Raw genomic sequence first — 7,261 nt, 5'->3', positions numbered from 1 at the left:
TAATCACAGTTACTGATTTAAATTTGTTGAACCAAACTTGCCTTGTGATGAATCCAACTTGATCAGGGTATACAATCTTATCAACCTGTTTTTTAATACTGCTTGCTAATATATTATTGGGAAATTTTGCATCACTGTTCATCATGGATATTTATCTGTGATTTTTTTTTTGTTTGTTTTTGTCTCCATTGGGTTTTGGTATCAGGGTGGTACTGGCTTCTAAGAATGTGTTTGAAAGTGTTCCCTCACTATCTGTTTCATGGAAGAATTTGAGGAGGATTGATGTTAGTTCTTCTTTAAAGTTCTGGAAGAAATCAACTGAGAAGGCATTTGGTCCTGGGCTTTTCTTTGTGAAAGGCTTTTTTATTACTACCTCACTCTCTTGATGTTTGTTTGTTTAAGTTTTCTATACTTTTATGGTGAAATTTGGTTAGGTCATATGTGGGTACAAATTTTCAATATCTTCTAGATTTTTCAATATATTGAAATATATGATATCAAAATAGTCCCTAATTAGTCCCTGCATTTTAAAAATGTCTCTGTTGGCTGCCAGCACCACCAGCGCAGCTGTGCTGGACCACGGGCACCCCAGTCCTCAGACTTGTTCCAACAATCTGTTAAAACATGGTGGATTACTATGAAGTTCTAGGAGTGCAGAGACATGACTCACCGGAGGATATCAAAAAGGCATATCGGAAACTGGCACTAAAGTGGAATCCACCTAAAAATCCTGAAAATAAAGAAGAAGCGGAGAGAAAATTCAAACAAGTAGCTGAGGCATATGAGGTGTTATCAAATACTAAAAAACGGGACATCTATGACAAGTATGGCAAAGAAGGCTTAAATGGTGGAGATGGAGGTGGAAGTCCTTGTGACAGTCCATTTGAGTTTGACTTTACATTCTGGAACCCAGATGATATCTTCAGGGAATTTTTTGGTGTCAGGGATCCATTTTCATTTGACTTCTTTTAAGACCCATTTGAAGACTTTTTGGGGAACAGAAGGAGTCCCTGAGGAAACAGATACCAAGGTGTGGGCTCATTTTTTTTTTCTGCTTTCAGTGGATTTCCATCATTTGGAGGTGAATTTTCTTCATTTGATACAGGATTTACTTCATTTGGGTCCCTAAGGTTGGGGTGGCCTTACTTCATTCTCTTCTACATCATTTGGTAGCAGTGGGATGTGTAACTTCAAATCTATATCAACTTCTACCAAAATAGTAAATGGGAGAGAAATCACTACAAAAAGAATTGTCCAGAATGGTCAAGAAAGAATAGAAGTTGAAGAACACAGCCAGTTAAAGTCCGTAACAATAAATGGTATGGAGCAGCTGCTACACTTGGATAACAAGTAATTCAACAAATGCATTTAACAGAAACGTTAAACTGTAACAAGCACCATTTGAGGATTAACAGGAACTTTTTTTTTTTTGAAGATTTCAGATGAGCTTGACTTTCAGTATAATTGTACCTAATCTAAAGTATTTATAAATACCTCATCAAAGCCCCTATTTGTCATAGACTTTTGAGTTTATATTTGGGACCACACAATAGGAACATTTTTTTTTTTTTTGGTCTTTAAAATTGTTGTTATCTCTTTATGCACTTTGCTTTTTTATCAAATGTACTCCAAGGTGAGCCTTGACTTTGAGTAGTGCTTGGACAAGATTGTATTCAAACACCAGCATGGATCTGCTTTCCATTGTATGACATGTGAGCCAAGTAGTGTCAGCCTTCTGTGAGCTAACATTGCCAGGATGAGTCTCTTGTAGAAATATTTTTTTCCAGTATTTAGTAATGAAGATATTAATGCATTAATGGTAATACATTTCTGGTTTAGTATAAATTTAAGGATGTTTTCTAATTGTGCATGAATGCTGGCAACTTGGTAAAGTTTTGACAATTGTTTAAGTACCTAATGTTAAGCTTAGATTTAAAAAGCTGATAAACTGGGTCTTTGTCATCTGCTTTAAAAAAAGAAAAGAAATGTGAATGTGTTTGGAGCAAAAAAAAAAAAAATCTCTGTTGATGTCTCCTTTTTCATCTCTAATTTTGCTGATTTTGGACTTGTATTTATTTTGTTTATTTTGGCAAGGGGTTTATCAATATTGTTAACTCTTCAAAGACCCTACTCTTTGTTGTATAAATCTTTTCTTTTTAAAAAATTTTCCATTTTATTAATTTCAGTTCTGATCTTACTTATTTCCAGTTCTTCTACTAATTTTGGAATTTAATCATTCCTATTTTCCTAGTGCCTTGAGTTACAGCTGCAGATTGAATATTTGGGATTTTTTAAAATATAGGTACTTAATGCTATAGACTTTCCTCTCAGAACTGCCTTCATTCATAGTGTCCCCAAGATTGTGGTATATTGTATTATGGTTTGATTTTAGAAATTTTAAAAAGTTCTCTTTGTATTTCTTCCATAATCAATTCTTCATGTAGTAAGAGTATTGTTTAGTCTTCACAGTTTTATGCAGTTTCTGTAAGTTTTCTTTCTTCAGATTTCTAATTTTAATCCATCATGTATATGGAGTAATATTGAATAAAATATAATATTTTATGTTTTGTAAGACTTATTTTATGTTCTAAATTATGTTCTATTTTAGAAAAGTTTCCATGAACTGCTGATAAAAAGTGTGTCTGTTTCTAGGTGAAATATTCTATAATATCTGTTAGATATATGTTATTTATTATATTGTTTAGTTGAGAAATTTCTTTATTGATTTTCTGTGTGAATGACCTGCCTATTTTTGAGAGGGATATACTAAAACCACAAGTCACTTTTGTCAAGAAATATTTTATGTAATTAGTTGGATCTGTATTTGAGGCATAAATATTGGCTATAGTTATATCTTCTTGTTCTACTTCTAATTTTAATGGCATGTAGTGATTTTCCTTGCCTCTTCTCATTAATATTTGCTTAAAATTTATTTTGTTAGTTTTGAGAATTGTTTGCTCAGACTCCCTTTACATGGAATAACTTTTTATTTCCTTTTTCTCTCAGTTTGTGTATTTCTTTGCCTGTAAGATGAGTATCTTGAAAACAATGGTTGGGTCTTGTTTCTTTAATGCATTCTGGTAGCCTATGAGTTTTAATTGGAAAGTTGGGATCATTTACATTGAAAGTTATTATGGGAATAGGTTTATTATTTTCAGTAATTTTGGTGTCTTTCATAGAAATGATTGTTCTTGATTTTCATATGCTTGATTGTCCTTGTGGTGAGATTCTTCCATTTGGAATCTCTTTATTGAAGAAGGTTTTCATTACTCTTTTAATTCTAAATGTTAGCTTTGCCAGATAAAGCAAACTTGGCAGACAATTGTGTTCTTTCAGAGCTTAGATTATCTCACTCTAAGCTCTCCTGGTTTTTAGAGTCTATATTGAAAAATCTGAAGTAAGTCTTATTATCTTACCACTAAATGTGTTCTGACATCTTTCTCATGTGACTTTTGATTGTAATGTGTCTTGGAGAAATTCTTTTTTTAATCATGTCTATTTGGGTTCTACATGCATCCTGTATGTGGATCTCCACCTCTATTCTAGGGTTTTTTTGTTTTTGTTTTGTTTTGTTATTTCTGCTATTATTTCACTGAAATACTTTCAATGCCACTAGTATGTATTTCTCTGCTCTCCTTTCTTCTACTGACCCTTAAGTTTGGTCTATTAATGTTGTCCTAGAGTTCTTATACATTTTTATCAAGTTCTTTTATTTTTTTCCTTTAGACACTGAGTGTTAAAACTCAAAAAACCTGACATTGAGGCCTGAGGGTCTGGTTTCTATGTAATCTTGTCCGTTGGTGATTTTTAAAATTTACTTATTGTGTCTGTCTTTTCCAGGAATTCTGATTATTTTCTTTCACAATCTCTATCTCTTCATTGAAATGATCTCACAACGCTTATAATCTCTTAATTCACACAATAATTCATTTTGTAAACCTTTCTTTTAGCTCTTTAATCATTTTAATAATTTATTTTAAAAATTATTTCTTTGAATAGTCATCCCCTTCCACGTCTCTATTTTCCTTTGTTGGGTGATTGTAAATTTTGGAGGTAGACTTGTTTGTCTATTTCCTTGTGTTTTCAGAAGTCTTGGACTTGTGTATTTGGTAAGATTCATTCCTCCTACTCTTTGTGAGAATTGTTTTTTTTTTTTTTTGGTAGGTATCTCATTTGTAAAAAGTTCGGTATTGTTAGTGTGTTTTAGCTTCAATGCATACATTCAGTTTAGTCCAAGTGTTAGTATCAATCACCAATGCCTCTCAGTTTGCTGCTACAGAACTGCTGAATTAATTCTCTCCGACAACACTACAGCAGCACTGAGGATTTTTTATGAGTCATAATTTTGGAATCTTTCTCTAGGAGTATATATTCACAACTGGGACCTGATATGCCCCTCTATTCATTCCTACTTTGGGCCTAGACATTCATTTGGAGTTTTTCTCTCCCGTATTCTGTTTTAAAGTACAGTTTAAGCTTGAGTGGGCTAGTTTGTGTGTGGAGGAAGAAACACACTGTCACTTTGCTGAGTTGTGGCTTTAGTTCAGCTACAATGTCTCCATCTATAAACTCATAGAGTATTAGCTGCTTTCCAGCCCCTCTTAGAAAAAGGGGAAATAAGCAACAGAACTACCAATAGTGATCAATATATAACATATACACTATTACTACAAAAAGAGAAACGGTGGGCTGGGGATGTGGCTCAAGCGGTAGCGCGCTTTCCTGACATGCGTGTGGCCCGGGTTCGATCCTCAGCACCACATACAAACAAAGATGTTGTGTCCACCGAAAACTAAAAAAATAAATATTAAAATTCTCTCTCTCTCTCTCTCTCTCTAAAAAAAAAAAAAAAAGAGAGAGAGAGAGAGAGAAACGGTGGGGGTCAGCATTTAACAACATTAAACAGTTGCAAAATTCATGTAGCATTAAGGTATATAGCAAGTGTCAATTATGCTTCCTTAGTATAATGCAACAATATAAATGGTGTGGGTATAATTATATAAGCTAAATTTTTCTTGAAGATAGTAAAATTGCAGTTCATTTAAAGAAAAAATGGAGCAGAAAGGCAAAAGAAAACCTAAATCATTTGAAAGTTGTGTTAAAGAGAGAGTGAAGTAAAAATTCATGGCTATAAAAAATATAGGAGTAAGAAATAAATAAATAAATAATGAGAGAGAGAAAGGAAGAAGCATTAAATTTGGCTATTAAAAAGAGGAGAGAAGGTGTAGTAAGAGAAACAAAGTGAGAGCCAAAACAAACTAACAAAAGTCAAACCAGAACCAAACCTCTACCCTCTACAGTCAAAAGAAGAGGAAATAACAAAAGAAAGAAAAGTGATCAAAATGAGGGGAAAAAATCGTAATGAAAAATGAAGGGATTGTCTTTGCTAAGAACTGTAGACAAAAAATGGCAGTTCAATGTCTATGCCTTACTGAAATTTTTTTTTTCATTTCTTCTTGGACTATATGGCCCTTCAGGAGGGCAACTGCTGTGTGTTGCAAAACCTGTCTTCTTTGAATTACTTAGTAAGCTCTCAGCTGGAGTGGCCTGGAACCTAAGCTAGTTATAATAGCTCTCAACTTTTCTTCTTGCTGGTTTAGGATAGAATGAGAAGTAGTGACAATTAAAGTTTTGTCCATGCAAACTAGGTAGATAACACTCTCAGGGTAGGGCTGATTCAAAGTTCTAAATGTGAAGTTCAGGCAGGGGGTTTTTAGTTCTGACTTCTTTTTGAACTTTATTGTTAGATAACTGGGCATGGTGAGGCAGGCCTGTAATCCCAGAGATTCTGGAGCCTGAAGCAGGGGGATCAAAAATTCAAGTCCAGCCTCAGCAACTTGGCAAAGCCCAAAGCAATTCAGTAAGAGCTTGTCTTGAAATAAAAAAAAAATTAAACAAGACTGGGAGTATAGCTCAGTGGTAGAGTGCCCTGGGTTCAACACTCAGTACCAAAAACAAAACAAAACAAAAACCATAATTGTCATGAAAGAACTGCTGCAGAGAAAATAACTAAACACACCCTATTGCCCCCACAGATGCTGATCTTTGCTGAGCATCTGGATCTGGACACAGGGCTGGGGTTCGGGGTTGTTCCTGAGAACTCCAGTATTGGGACAAAACAACTAAGTCTCCTCTGGTCTCATAGAATCCATTTCCCACAAATATAGTCTTTCCAGGATCAGACCAAGTGCAAATGTGCTTGCCTTCTTATTTTTCTGGTTTCTCTCTGGCTAATCTCTTAACCTGCCAAACCCAGGAGGAAAGTGAACCACACTCCACTCACCATCCCAGCCTGAATTTCTCTGATAACAATTCTTTCTCTGTCCTCAGTAGGCCCTTAAGGGTAGCTTCTAGGTCTCACTCAGGACCTGACAGAGACAAGTTGCTAATATATGTTATGAATTTCTGGGCTCTTGGGCTGTCGTAGCAGGAAGAAGCCACAGCACCGCTGCTCCAAGGTGCTCTCCCCCAACATCAGCTCTCTGCTTTCCAGTGGTGCCAAGCTGCCTCTGGGTCACTCAAATTTGGTGAAAAATCACTATTCTGTTCCACCAGTTCCATGTGACTTTATTTTCCATTGATCCAATTTCTTAATATCCACCCCACCTTCCCCTGTTTTGGTTGCTTTTCGTTCTTTTCCTCCACAGGGACTAGCACCACAGCGTTATAATTTGAATTCTCAAGATTTCTTTCCTGCTTTGTGTTTCAAAGCACCAGAATTTCTATGGATCTTCAATTCTGATGTTGAATTTCACTGAATTTTCTGTCATCCACTTCACTGAGAAACAGTATTCCCACTGCTTAAATCCGGAGCCATTGTACCCTTCTACTCCACCATATCTGTCCCCCTTAAGACAGTTTATGCCTTAAAGATTCATATTTATTATATTTTCTGAATATCAGTTTGTTTTCTGTGCACATATTCTACTTTTTCTGTGGATTGGCTTTTATCTTGGGTGGCATAGATATTGATTAACAATGTAGTAGGATGCATAACATTTAATATTTTATTGATTTTTTGTCATATTTAAGAAATCATTCCTCTCTCTACATGGTTAAATATATAAATTTTTGTGATAGCACTAATTGTGGATTGTGAAACTAATGTGGTCTAGAATTCAGATTCTTACTTGATGGTAGAGAAAAGTTAAAACATAACTTGAAACACTGATACAGTATGTGGAGGCAGTGGGAATCTGGATGCAGATTTTCATTTTGCAGGTGGATGGTCCTCACATAGTCAATGTGAGTAATGCAAAGG

General features: G+C 35.0%; 1 pseudogene; it reads left to right on the top strand.

Annotated features, from left to right (window-relative positions):
• The first annotated feature begins 566 nt into the window (after positions 1–566).
• LOC107146293 lies at positions 567–1,354 on the top strand (annotated as a pseudogene).
• Positions 1,355–7,261: the final 5,907 nt, after the last annotated feature.

The sequence above is a fragment of the Marmota marmota genome, unplaced genomic scaffold (genome assembly GCF_001458135.2).
Source record: "Marmota marmota marmota unplaced genomic scaffold, marMar, whole genome shotgun sequence".
NCBI classification, from domain to species: Eukaryota; Metazoa; Chordata; class Mammalia; order Rodentia; family Sciuridae; genus Marmota; species Marmota marmota.
The sequence above is the reverse complement of the archived record's forward strand: the minus strand, read 5'-3'. Positions and strand labels throughout refer to the sequence as shown.